The 12,583-nt window shown below is 41.7% G+C and overlaps 1 long non-coding RNA gene across 1 annotated transcript; it reads right to left on the bottom strand.

Moving 5' to 3' along the window:
- Window positions 1-1,355: 1,355 nt before the first annotated feature.
- LOC135196078 (uncharacterized) lies at window positions 1,356-4,624 on the bottom strand. Its single transcript, XR_010310317.1, has 3 exons — window positions 4,475-4,624; window positions 2,259-2,433; window positions 1,356-1,494 (listed from the first exon to the last, which is right to left on the bottom strand). It is a non-coding gene; the product is annotated as an uncharacterized LOC135196078 (long non-coding RNA).
- Window positions 4,625-12,583: the final 7,959 nt, after the last annotated feature.

The raw sequence follows: 12,583 nt of genomic DNA, 5'->3' as shown, positions 1-12,583 counted from the left end.
CGCGAGTCCTTCCGAGTCCGAGAGCTCCAACCCTTGCGGAGGACGCCTCGGAGGACGAGAAGCAATCCTTCAGGATTCGTGCACGTGCACGAACTTTGGCAGTCTGGGGATTTTCATCAGAAACTGCCGAAGGCACGCCAGATCGGTGGGGGTTCCTCGTAACCCTCCTTCGGCTTTCGACATGCCCTCTCCCTGTGGTCCTGGGAGTCCGACAGAGGTCTAGACCTAGAGGCGTTATAAGGCCGATCTGACGCACCCTCCACTACACAAGGGGCACTATCACTGCACTTAGCCACTTCACTATTGCTCTCTAAAGCAAGCACTTTCGATTCTAAGTTACGAATCGAAAGAGTATAAGAGAAAAGGGCAATAACCTCTACAGACACTGTTTTAGGGTCCGAAGGCAACATTACAGGGTTAGGAGTAACAATAACAGAAGTAGCACTCTTCACAACAATGAAGGAGAGCGATCACCTCTCGCAGACATATTCATAACCCGTAGGCCATACTATAGGGTTAGGCAAAATAAAGTCTACAGGAAGGTTAGCAGGTTCACTACCCTGACTTTTGTTTACTGATTAATTGCGTACATACAAATCATACTTTTTCCTTACGGAATTAGACATGTTTACTGAGTAATTGCGTACATACGAATCATACGTCTTCCTTACGGAATAGACAAAGTCTCACACTCCTTACATGACAAATCTCAACAAAGAAGCAAGACCCAAACCCCTCGTGCATACCAAGTGCGGATCTACCAAAGCTTTCGGTAGCCACACCCTATCTTTGCAGACAACACCCTCTGAAACTAGCCTAACTAGATTCAGATATCTTATGCAAAAATGAATCAAATTCAAATCAATTTAAGATAGCGTATGCCTAGCCACAAATCCAAGTAAATAAATCAAAAGACAATTAGGATACTTAGCGGCAATGAAGTTTCCAAAATCCTAAGACGGGAGGTACTGAAAACAGGTGTTTTCAGCACCGGCGACAGAAAAATTATGAATAGAAAATGGGAATGGTTCCTGATACCCGCCTCCCAGTGGCGGGAATGGGTACTAACCACCTGGCCGACCACTGCGTGTGTCGGAAGTTTTTGAAATTCTGTCGGACTTCAGAAAATACAGCTATATATATATCTGACAGGTAAGTTTCATGAACAAAATACTTGTTGGGAGGGGAAAATGTTTTTGAAATGATAGACTTTTATTAACTGAAATCATCACACTTGTTATATATCAGCATAACCATCTTATGGTATTCAGCTACGAAATATTTCATTTCATATCAAATCCCAGCAACATTTTGCAGTATTTTAACAGTTTAATAAATATACAACTTACCTCCACTAGCAGCCCCAGGCACAGCTCCATCTGAGGCAACTTTGGTAACTGCTGCTGGATTGTAAGTCCAAGAAGTGCCACAAACTTCCACTTTAAGGTCGTTGTCATGATATATTTGCTGCACACGTCCAATTTTACCTAAGGTCTAAACCAGGGGAGAAATTTAATGCAATTATGTATTTGTTTAGGAACAATGAAGATTTCGATATCAATATAAAAGTTAAAATGACATTGCATCAAATGGTTTTATCAAAAGTCCAAGAGGGGAGAATAAATGTAAGGTGCTAATTTTTTCAAAGTTACAATGCCAGGAAGCCCAAGGAGCCATGAACACATGATAGATACATCCACTCTCTAGTTTAGGGTTGTGAAACTCATAATGGCAATCTGTTGGGTTGGGAGTCCCCAGCTAACATGACTACTTGGCATTTAAGGTGTGGTCTCATCTGCTGAAAGAACCTAATCTGATACCTGGATACGTGTATGCATGAGATGAACAATGTCTGCTGTCCTTTGGTCAAACATCACCAATATCTCTAAACTTCTCCTGTCTATAATTTTGGACATATTCCCAATTTTGAGGATTTTAAATCTGAACAAAAAGCATGTTACAATTATTAAAAAGCAATTACACGCATGATTAAAACAGTCAAGGAAATCATGAATATCGCACACCTGAACTTGATGCCAGGTTACCATCTTCCCTACCACACAAGAATTATTTACCAATTACCCTGTCACTATGTATACTGTATTCAAAGTGCTATATAAGGTTAAGAACCATAAAAATAGAGACTGACAGTACAAGTTAAATAAATAATATTTACACACCATCTACACTGTATGTAGAGTTTACTAACATTATCAGAACAATTAATGAACATTTAAATGAGAATAGTATATACTAACCGGGACCATAGCCTCTGCCCATTCGCCATGTCCTCTCTGAAGAATTTTAATACGTTCTAAGTCTGCACAAATTTGCACAAGGTCACCAACACTGAATTGTTGGCTGGTACTACTTTCATTGCTCATCACAACACCTCCGCCAACCTTTGTAAGAACAGCTGGGTTGAAAGTCCATCTGAAAAAAAATTCACTTGAAGTATGCCAGAGCATGAAAACAAATGCAAATCACTTGACAAACGGAAAGCCAGATTAACCGTTTCACTTTCTTGGGTGTAGGGAGGTTCATAAATAAATTTCGTCTTTGGTAGATCATCCTCGGGCCACTTGTGGGCACGTTAACATTTTTCTTTTACAGCTTACTGTAAATTATTTTGAAGCTGGATACGAACTTTTAATTCATTGCAGTGCTTAAAAATGGAAATCAAGTAAAAATGATCAGTTTAAATTGTCTAAAAACTTTTTATGGATGATGTCCTTTTCAATCATTACAATGGATGACGTCCTTTTCAATCATTACAATCTCAAAGATTGCCAGAAATCATAAAAATCTCAAAGGGTTATAGAGTAATCAACTTTTACTCATGTCTTAATTCTTTTCAAAACTTAATACTGTACTATTAATCATAATAATGGCATAAAAAACAATGATAATCATGATAAAAAGGTTAGGATAGCAAATTTTTATTTCAATTCTTTTTCTCTCAAAAGAATAAAAGATCATGTACCTATGATTCTTCAAAGGTTTACTCTAAGGTGAAGAAAAATGGAACTATATTCATGTCATCCTCTGACTGGGTAAGTGACATGAAGGAAATGATTCCTACACCACTTTTCCCCGTAGCTACCCAACTTGTTTTTGACAAGGCACCTCATTCCCAAAGAGTGAATTACTACCAATTCGTTCTCAAGGTTTTAACTCTGTTTCCTTTCAAGGGATTTCATAACCTCCCTAACCTCAACTTGAGCACTTTGAACTCATAGGTCTTCTGATGTTGGATACAGTCTTCTGGTGACTATAATATTTCAAAATACTTCAAAGCAAGAGTTCTAACTTTCCTGAACCAACTACTGTGTTCTCTGCATTCCTGTTTTCTGGGTGATGGTGACATGGATTACAGCCACTTTCTCACATGCCTTTCAAATTATGCACTTGTATCTCCACTTATTCAAGAATCAGATACTAATGTTGACTCACCCTTTGTGGGATGTATGACAAGGTGCCAAGGACATTAATGAGTTTTCATCTTATACATGTAACACTGAGATCATTAGATTAGATTAGATTAGATCATAAAATTTTTGGCACATAGCCAAGCGCCGGAGCCGAGGGGGCATTCAGCGCACTGAGATCATTTGATTGGTTCTAATTTTCTGTATCAACAGTAGGGCAAATTATCCCCTCTTTGAGAGAAGTTTCCTGCTTAGTACTTTTCCTTGTCACCTTTTTTCCTTCAAAGGCATTCTCTAAATAGTAATTCTCCAGATTTATTAGCCTGTTCGGAGATGCTGCTTTAGCCACTTCCAGAAATATCCCTTAGGAGATATTGTTTAGTCTTTCAACTCTCTACTTCCCCTTAAGGGTCTTAGGCACATGTGCTACTGACTTTAATTTGTTTTGAATCCATGCCTGAACTTGGATTCAGATAATTACATATTACTCTCATAAAATAGTTTAATAAGACCACCATGTCCCACATCTCAGTTAGCAAGACTGGGGCCATCAGCAACTCAATCCTTCCCTCCTAAATATGATTTGAGCTAAGTATATGTAAACAGCTTCCTGTGAAACAAAATTTACCACTTCATATGTAGCCATTTTTCTCACAGCTCGTAGTTCAGCAACAAAAGAACAAGCCCGATTTCTGCCTGGGACCTGGGTATCTGAGCTGTACCCACAAGATGATGTCTGTGTTCTTTTAAATTTGGGCTAATTTTAAATGATGAGTTTATATGAAAAAAGTTATTTCTATTTAAAAACAAACTACATATTCTAAAAATCATTCTACAATCCAATTCCAGATCACAGCAGAGATCAAGGTTACAACGTCAAATCTCAAAGTTTATAATGCAGAACAATTCTATACTTCTTGAGGAACTAAATTAGAGAATATTGGGTAAAATAAAGCTTCTATTATTGGCATGTCCATGACAACTGAGAATTTCATCCAGTGATCTGGTGAAACTATTATAATATGAATTTTATAAACTTGCATTACCTGTTACCAGATGGATAAGCCACAACGATATCATGGTCTTCGTCAATCCCAACAACAGTTCCAGTTGTTCCAAGGCATTCAAACATGCCATCAGTCCAACCCCCATGGCCATGCTGCAATGACTGTACAATTTCCAGCTCCAAGTCCACATTCACCTACAAGTTCAAAATATCTCAAATATAACAAGTTAGCCTCTTGTTATTGTATGTCAATGTCTGAAAACAAAACAAAACTTGGAAATGAATTGGTACTTAATCATTCTTCCCCCTGAAAAGGAATATTGAAAATAGTCTTTTTACATGCTAACTTAGAATCTATGCATACGTATGTCAGTCTTCTTTCTTGAATGTAACATCTGTAATGCAGTATCTACCTCCAGAAAAAAAGCTAAAAATTTCATTATATATAATTAAATTCATCAACATTAAAAATAATTAACAAATATTAAAGTAGCATGATTCACAACAATATGAATACTGTACCACCTTCCAGATAAAACATGCTGTAATTATTCAAACACAGTACCTTTACTTCCAGTCATTTAAAAGAAAAGTTGCTTCATATAATAGTATATCATTTTAATTTCACTTTCTAAAAATCTCATAAATAGTATACCATTCAAACATTTTTTGGGAACGAATGTATTAAGAATAATCTTCAAACATTTTTCTAGCAACAAATGCATTAAGAAAAATCTTCAACCATTTTTCTTGCAAAAATATATTAAGAATAATCTAACATCATATACATATAGCACCGCAAATAAACTAATTACCCCACAATTGATAACAAAATGTAAATAGTATGCTTTCAGTGGGTGAAACTTCACAGGTTCTAACAGAACTAATGAACTCATACATAAGCAATCCCAATATAATACAGTGCTATATCCTTTGCCTGATGTCATCAAATTTATCTGAAATCATTTGACAGACAATAGAGTATACTAAATATCTGAGCTGTGATACTTATTTCCATTTTTAGCATAAAATACCTGTACTCTGAATAAAAGTAGTAAACTTATTGAAGCCCTTATCAATAAAATATCAGCTGGCGGCGGCTGAAACTTTCCACTGCTTGATACATTGCAAGTTTTCATTACCAAAACTCTTCTTCCTAATATTTCTTTTATTAAGTAATTTTTAATGCTCAAGATTATTCTGCACTCTTCTTCAAGTAATTGTAACACCCATTTTTATAAATACCTAGTGTCAGTCTAATTCAGTAATATCGAGCATAATTGCGGTGATTTGCAGCTACAAATCTGAGAGGTCTAACAACTTGGTTTATAAAAATAAAAATGGATGACATTAAAGGATCACCCATTCTGAAAGGCCTTTGAAATAACACAGAACACGGACTGAAACCTGATTACTCTCTTTAAGCAGCTAATTTTGTTAACTTTTCCAAGTTAAGTACAATTTCAAAATTGTTTGAGTCACAAAACATTGGCTAATACAGAGTTCAACTCAACTAAAAAAAAAAAAAAAAAAAAAAAAAAAAAAAAAAAAAAAAAAAAAAAAAAAAAAAAAAACAAAAAAAAAAAAAAAAAAAAAAAAAAAAAAAAAATGCTTCAATTACAGTTTAGAATAGAGAAAAATCTCTCATATTTTCAACAATCATCCAAATACAGATTTATACTTGCAAACTGAAGCTTTCACAATTTACGGTCTTAAATCACCTTCCTAATAAACTATAACCTTCTGTAAACAAGCTAGAAAAACAGAACAAAAAATTAATGGTTTTCTAATACAATAGGAAAAACTGCTAGACAAAGTGTCTGCCCCAATCGTAAAAGGTTAAAGAAATATGAAGCCCAATCCTAATTAATATATCAGACATTTTCTATTCTTCTTTGAGATCATTTCCACAATAAATAAATCTGGTCAAGTAAGAGAGGCTTAGCATTTGATCGGCAATAGTACTGTACTGATTATGGATAATTACAGTCAATATTCTCATGTACAGTAAAATACCGGAAAAAAAAAGGAAAAAGGTTTTAACACATACTAACTTGCAATATAGTTTCAAAGTTCCACAAATAACAACCTCTCCTCTTATTTATGCTTGATTTCAGGAAAGGGAGTTACAAAGCATTTTTGAGTCATTCTCACAGGCGACTACTACTCTGCTGCTTGAATTATCCCCCTCACCCACTAATTCATATGCTGTGTTCAATGACAGTGGGCTGAAAAAAAACTGAACCCACTGTTCTTGAAAAAATTATATTTCAAAATCTATCCTTCAATTCTACAAAGCTCTTATTTTACTAATGGCCAACTACTACAGAATTAGGATAAGATGTGATGCATTTCTCCAGCTTGCTCTGTCCAATGGAAAATTCATGACAGTTGGCAATAAGTTTCTGAAGCATTTACAATCTATTTCATCTCCCACAGCTGTCCAAATCTCCCTGCAAGTGATCACTTGTTTCTGATACAAGCAATAAGTTCCACTTGTAAACATTTTCTTAACTGCTCACCTGAAACTAGTAGTGTTTACAATCAATTTCAAAATGATCTATGGTACTGTACCTGAAACATGATATTGTTAGTATACAATAAAGTTTTGTACATACTTACCTGGCAGATATATACTTAGCTTAGGTCTCTGACGTCACGACAGAAATTCAAACTCGCGGCACACGCTACAGGTAGGTCAGTGATCTACCTTACCCGCCGCCTGGGAGGCGGGTGTAAGAACCAGTCCCCTTTCTTGTCAGGTTATTTTCTTCCACCTGTCTCCTGAGGGGAGGCTGGGCGGGGCCATCAATCGTATATATCTGCCAGGTAAGTATGTACAAAACTTTATTGTATACTAACAATATCATTTTTGTACATGAACTTCCCTGCCAGATATATACTTAGCTGATTGACACCCTTGGTGGAGGGAAAGAGACACATTTAAAAAAAAAACTTACTTAGAAAGTGGGGACAACACATGTTAAAGGAATACATAATATAAACCTCTGGTTCTTACCTGATTAGGCAGAAGACTTGATAGTTACTGTCTATTAGTCTGCGTTGCCTAAAGAGTCTCAGCGAGGGTGTGACCTATGGCTGAAGAACTCTTTGGGTCTACCTATGGGAACTGAGTCCACTTACTTGGCAGAATCCAAGCAGGATCTGGTCAATGGGGATCAACCCGCTTACATGCCAGAGCCCTATCAACTTACCAATTATGGCAAGGAGCCCTCAAGCACCAACCGATCAACCTAACCTAAAACCAAATACTAACATTAGTATACGAAAGAAGGAGCTGCCTCCTGCAACCTTCCTTCGATACAACCAAAAAAAAAACTCAAACTTAAAACTAACAGGGAAAAAGGATTAAAAAGGATGTGTTTCAGCTCCCTGCCCCAGCACTGAATCCGCCGATACGTAAGGGCCTAGCCCAAAACACTTATCCTACGTAATCGATACGTCCTTTAGGTAGTGATTAGAGAAGACTGATTCACACCTCCAAAACGTGGCCTTCATAAGGTTTTGTAATGACAAATTCTTCTTGAAAGCCAAAGACGTCGCGATGGCCCGTACTTCGTGCGCCTTGACTTTCAGAAGGTTAAACTGTTGCTGATTGCAAGAAGTGTGTGCTTCTCTAATAACATTCCTGATAAAGAATGAGAGTGCATTTTTAGATAAGGGCCTACTGGGGTCCCTTACAGAGCACCAGAGATTGCTCTCATTAGCAGCAAGTCTTTTCTTCCTCTGAAGATAATATTTCAGGCTTCTCACCAGGCAAAGAGATCTCTCCTCTTCTGTCCCAACTAAGAGGATAATGCTTTTTGATTTCGAAGCTCCTGGGCCACGGCGAAGAAGGGTTTTCATTCTTGGCTAGGAAAGCCGGAAGAAAGAGCAAAACCGCGGAGCCTCCTTGGAAACCTACCTCACCTTCTATAGCCTGCAGCTCGCTGACCCTCTTCGCTGACGCTAACGCACAGAGAAAAAGTGTCTTCATCGAAAGGTCTCTGAACGAAGCAGTATGGGAGGTTCGAACCTTGAGGACCTCAGGAAGAGCAGCACGACATCTAGATTCCAGCTAGGCACTAAAGGAGGAGGTTCTTTTAACCGTTTCAAATCGATCTGATTAAATCATGGAGGTCCTTGTCCTCAGATATGTTTAATCCTCTATGACGAAAAAACAAAACTGAGGAAAACAAAAGCATGCTCCTGTATCCCTTGATGGTGGAGACAACCAACCCACATTTTTCCCTCAGGAAGATAAGGAAATCTGCTATCTGAGTCCACAGAGGTACTGGAGGAGGAAACTTTATGAGTCCTGCACCAGCGTTGAAAACATCCCACTTCGACTGGTAGACTCTAGATGTGGAAGGTCTACGTGCATTGGCAATAGCCCTTGCAGACTTCGCGATAAGCCCTTAGCTCTGACGAGACTCTTGATAGTCTGAATCCAGTCAGACTGAGAGCGGGGAGGTTTTTGTGAAACCTGTCGAAAGTGGGGCTGTTTGAGCAGATCGACTCTTAGAGGTAGGGATCTTGGGACATTCACCAGCCATTCCAGTACCTCTGTGAACCAGTCGTGGGCGGGCCAGAACGGAGCTATCAACGTCATCCTTGCTCCCTCTGACGCTGCGAATTTCCTTAACGTTTTCCCCTATAATCTTGAAAGGCGGGAACGCGTAAAGATCCAGATTCCTCCAATCCATCAGGAATGCATCTATTTGCCACTGCTCTTGGGTCTGCAATAGGGGAGCAGTATAGATCTATCCGCGCATTCCTGGAGGTCGCAAATAGATCGAGATGGGCCTGCCCCACGTCCTCCACAGCTCCTGGCATACGGTCCGCGTGCAGAGTCCACTCTGAGGGAAGGACTTGATTCCTTCTGCTTTAGCAGATCCGCTCTGACATTTCTTTCTCTGTACGAACCTGGTGAGAAGCCTTATGTTCCTTTCCTCTGACCACAAGAGGAGCGATCTCGCTGGTCTCGTACAGGGAGAAAGAGTGAGTCCCCCCTGTTTCCGAATGTAAGCCAGGGCTGTAGTGTTGTCGGAGTTGATCTGAAACATTATTTCCCTTTTACGAGGGGTTCGAAGGTCTTGAGAGCTAACCAAATCGCTGTTAGCTCCTTCTTGTTGATGTGCCAGGACCCAACCTTGAATCCCCCATCCAGGTGCCTGACACTTCTCTCGACCCGAGAGTAGCTCCCCAACCCTTGTCCGAAGCGTCTGCATACAACACTAGGTTGGGGTTTCCGAACCTGCAAGGAAAGGCCTTCCTTGAACAATAGAGGGTTTAGCCACCAACGTAGATCCTCCTTTATCTCTTGCGAAATCTTGAACGCAAAGTCCAGACCTTGAGATTTCCGATCCCAGTTCCTCGTCAGGAAGAACTGTAGGGGTCTGAGGTGCAACCTTCCTAGAGAAACGAATTGCTCCAGCGAGGAGAGTGTCCCCAACAGACTCATCACTCCCTCGCTGTGCATACATCTTTCTCTAGAAAGATTGCTACCTTCTCCAAACCTCGGGTTATCCTCTCTTGGGACGGATACGCCCGAAAAACCTGAGAAGCCATCAGAATCCCCAGATAGATACGCTCTTGACTGGGGATTAGCTGTGACTTCTCGAAATTCACTAGCAAACCCAGAGAACTGCTAGATCCAAAACGTATCACTCGTAAGTCCTCCAGACATTTCTCCTTGGATTTGGCCCTGATAAGCCAATCGTCCAAGTAGAGGGAAATCCTCACTCCCTCGAGATGAAGCCACTGGGCAACGTTCTTCATCAGTCCTGTGAATACTTGGGGGGCCGTGGAAAGGCCGAAGCATAGGGCCCTGAACTGAAAAACGTTCCCTACCCCACATGAATCTGAGAAATTTGCGAGAAGAAGGATAGATCGGTACATGGAAGTAAGCGTCCTGAAGGTCCAGCGACACCATCCAGTCCCCGGGACGAAGAGCTGCTAAAGACTGATTGACGTTCGTCTCCATAGCGAACTTCCTCTTCTTCACAAAGGGACATTCAGGGCGCTCACGTCCAGAACCGGTCTCCATCCTCCTGAGTTCTTAGGGAACTAGGAACAGACGTTTTGTAAAACCCGCTGAAAGAAGGTCCTGAACCATCTCTATTGCCTCTTTCTCTAACATCAGCTCTACCGCTAGAGCGAGGGCTTGATTCATTAGTGGGTCTTTGTATTTGGCCACCAGTGCCCTTGGAGTGGTGGTCAAGGGTGGTCTCGAGATAAAGGGAATGAGGTATCCCCATCTTGATGATCGCGAGGGACCAGTTGTCCGCCCCCTTTCGTGCTCAGACATCTGCAAAGATTCAGAGTCTGGACACCCACAGTTGTCTGGAGGACACACGAACTACTTCTTGGCCCGCCCTAATAGACCGGAGAAGGTCCTCCTCTTCTAGGTGGTCTCGAACCTCTGGAGGAAGAAGAGCGAGACGAAGGTCCTCCTCGAAAGGGTTCTTGCTTACTTTGAGCCTCTTTCTTCGTCTTCTATTGAAACGAAGGTTTTGGAATTCTAGCCGAGCGAGCTAGCATATCCTGAGTCGCTTTTGCTGATAACGAGCTGGAGATATCATTAATAGTCTTCTTGGGGAAGAGTTGCGGGGAAAGCTGTGAATACAGCAAGGAAGCTCTCTGTGCGTGAGAAACCGCCTTGGTAAGAAAAGAGCAGAAAACGGCCCTCTTCTTTACCACTCCTGCACAAAAAAGTGAAGCAATTTCCCCGGAACCGTCTCTCACTGCCTTGTCCATGCAAGACAGACTGCGTGGAGGTCTTCAGGCGAAAGAGTGTCTTGCTCTTGAGTCCCTCTTAGCCAACACTCCAAGGGTCCAGTCAAGAAAGTTAAAAACTTCTAAGACTCGGAACATTCCTTCAGAAGGTGATCCAACTCGCTCATACCCCACGTCGTCTTCGCAGAATTCAGCGCCGAGCGACGTGCGAATCAACCAACGAAGAGAAGTCCGAGTCTGCAGAAGAGGGAAGAGTTAGACCAACAGGGCTCTCCTGACTCGTACCAGAACCCCATCTTACCCGTCAGCTTGGACGGGGGAAAAGAAAAAAGAAAAAACTGTCTTGCCTTTCTCTTCTTTTGAAAGCAACCAGTCGTCAAAGTTCTTCAGAGCCTTCTTCATAGACACTGTAGGCTTCATCTTAACGACTGAAGACTTCTTAGCCGTATGGTCGTTGAAAATAAGGACGGAGGAGACGGAGGAGCAACGGCCGAAAGAGACTCCCCAAAATCTTGCAAGAGGAGGTCTGTAAGTCTCTTATACGAAGAAACCGAAGCATCCTTGGGCAAATCTCCCTCCGAATCACCAACAAATTCTTCCGAAGAATGACGTCTAGAAGCTCTACTGCCCGGAGGAGACCTAATCCTTGGAGAGCGCCTGTTCGAGAGCGCCTACTGGGAGAAAAACCACTGGAGAGCTTACACGGGGAGCGCCTACCAGGAGAGCGCCTACCAGGAGAGCGCCTACTTTGAGAGCGCCTCCCAGGAGAGAGCCTACTAGGAGAGCGCCTAGTTGGAGAGCGCCTACTAGGGAGAGCGCCTCCCAGGAGAGAGCCTACTTGGGGAGCGCCTGCTAGGAGCGCCTACTTGGGGAGCGCCTACTAGGAGAGCGCCTACAAGTGGAGGCCCGTCTGTCGGAAACAGATTCTAACTCCACAGAAGAGCGTCTGGATAAGGGAGAGCGCCTATCAGGCTCTCTGCGCCTGCTAGGCTCTTGGCGCCTGCCATCCTCAATACGCCTGCCAGGCTCTTGATGCCTATTGAGCTCAAAACCCCTGCCAGGCTCTTGACGCCTGCCACGGGGAGAGAAAACATCCACAGATGAATCCCTGTCAGAAGCGCGGCGCTTACAAGGCTCTGAGCGCCTATCCAATCGGGAGTGATCTAACGGAGAGAAAGCTTCCGTTGCCGCCTACCAGGCTCTTTGGCGCCTACTAGGCTCTTGGCGCCTACCTAGGCTCTTGACGCCTACTAGGCTCCGAGCGTCCGTCAAAAGGAGAGTGGCCACCAGGCAAAGAACTCTTCCTACGCTCCTGACGAAAAAAACGAGGCTCTTTGGACGTCTGTCAAGCTCTTTGACGCCTAACTGAAGAGGAGCGGAAATCCTGAGGAGAGAGCCTGTCTGGCTCCTT

Source organism: Macrobrachium nipponense, chromosome 17 (assembly GCF_015104395.2).
Source record: "Macrobrachium nipponense isolate FS-2020 chromosome 17, ASM1510439v2, whole genome shotgun sequence".
NCBI classification, from domain to species: domain Eukaryota; kingdom Metazoa; phylum Arthropoda; class Malacostraca; order Decapoda; family Palaemonidae; genus Macrobrachium; species Macrobrachium nipponense.
Note: the sequence above shows the minus strand (reverse complement) of the source record. Positions and strands in the feature narration are given on the sequence as shown.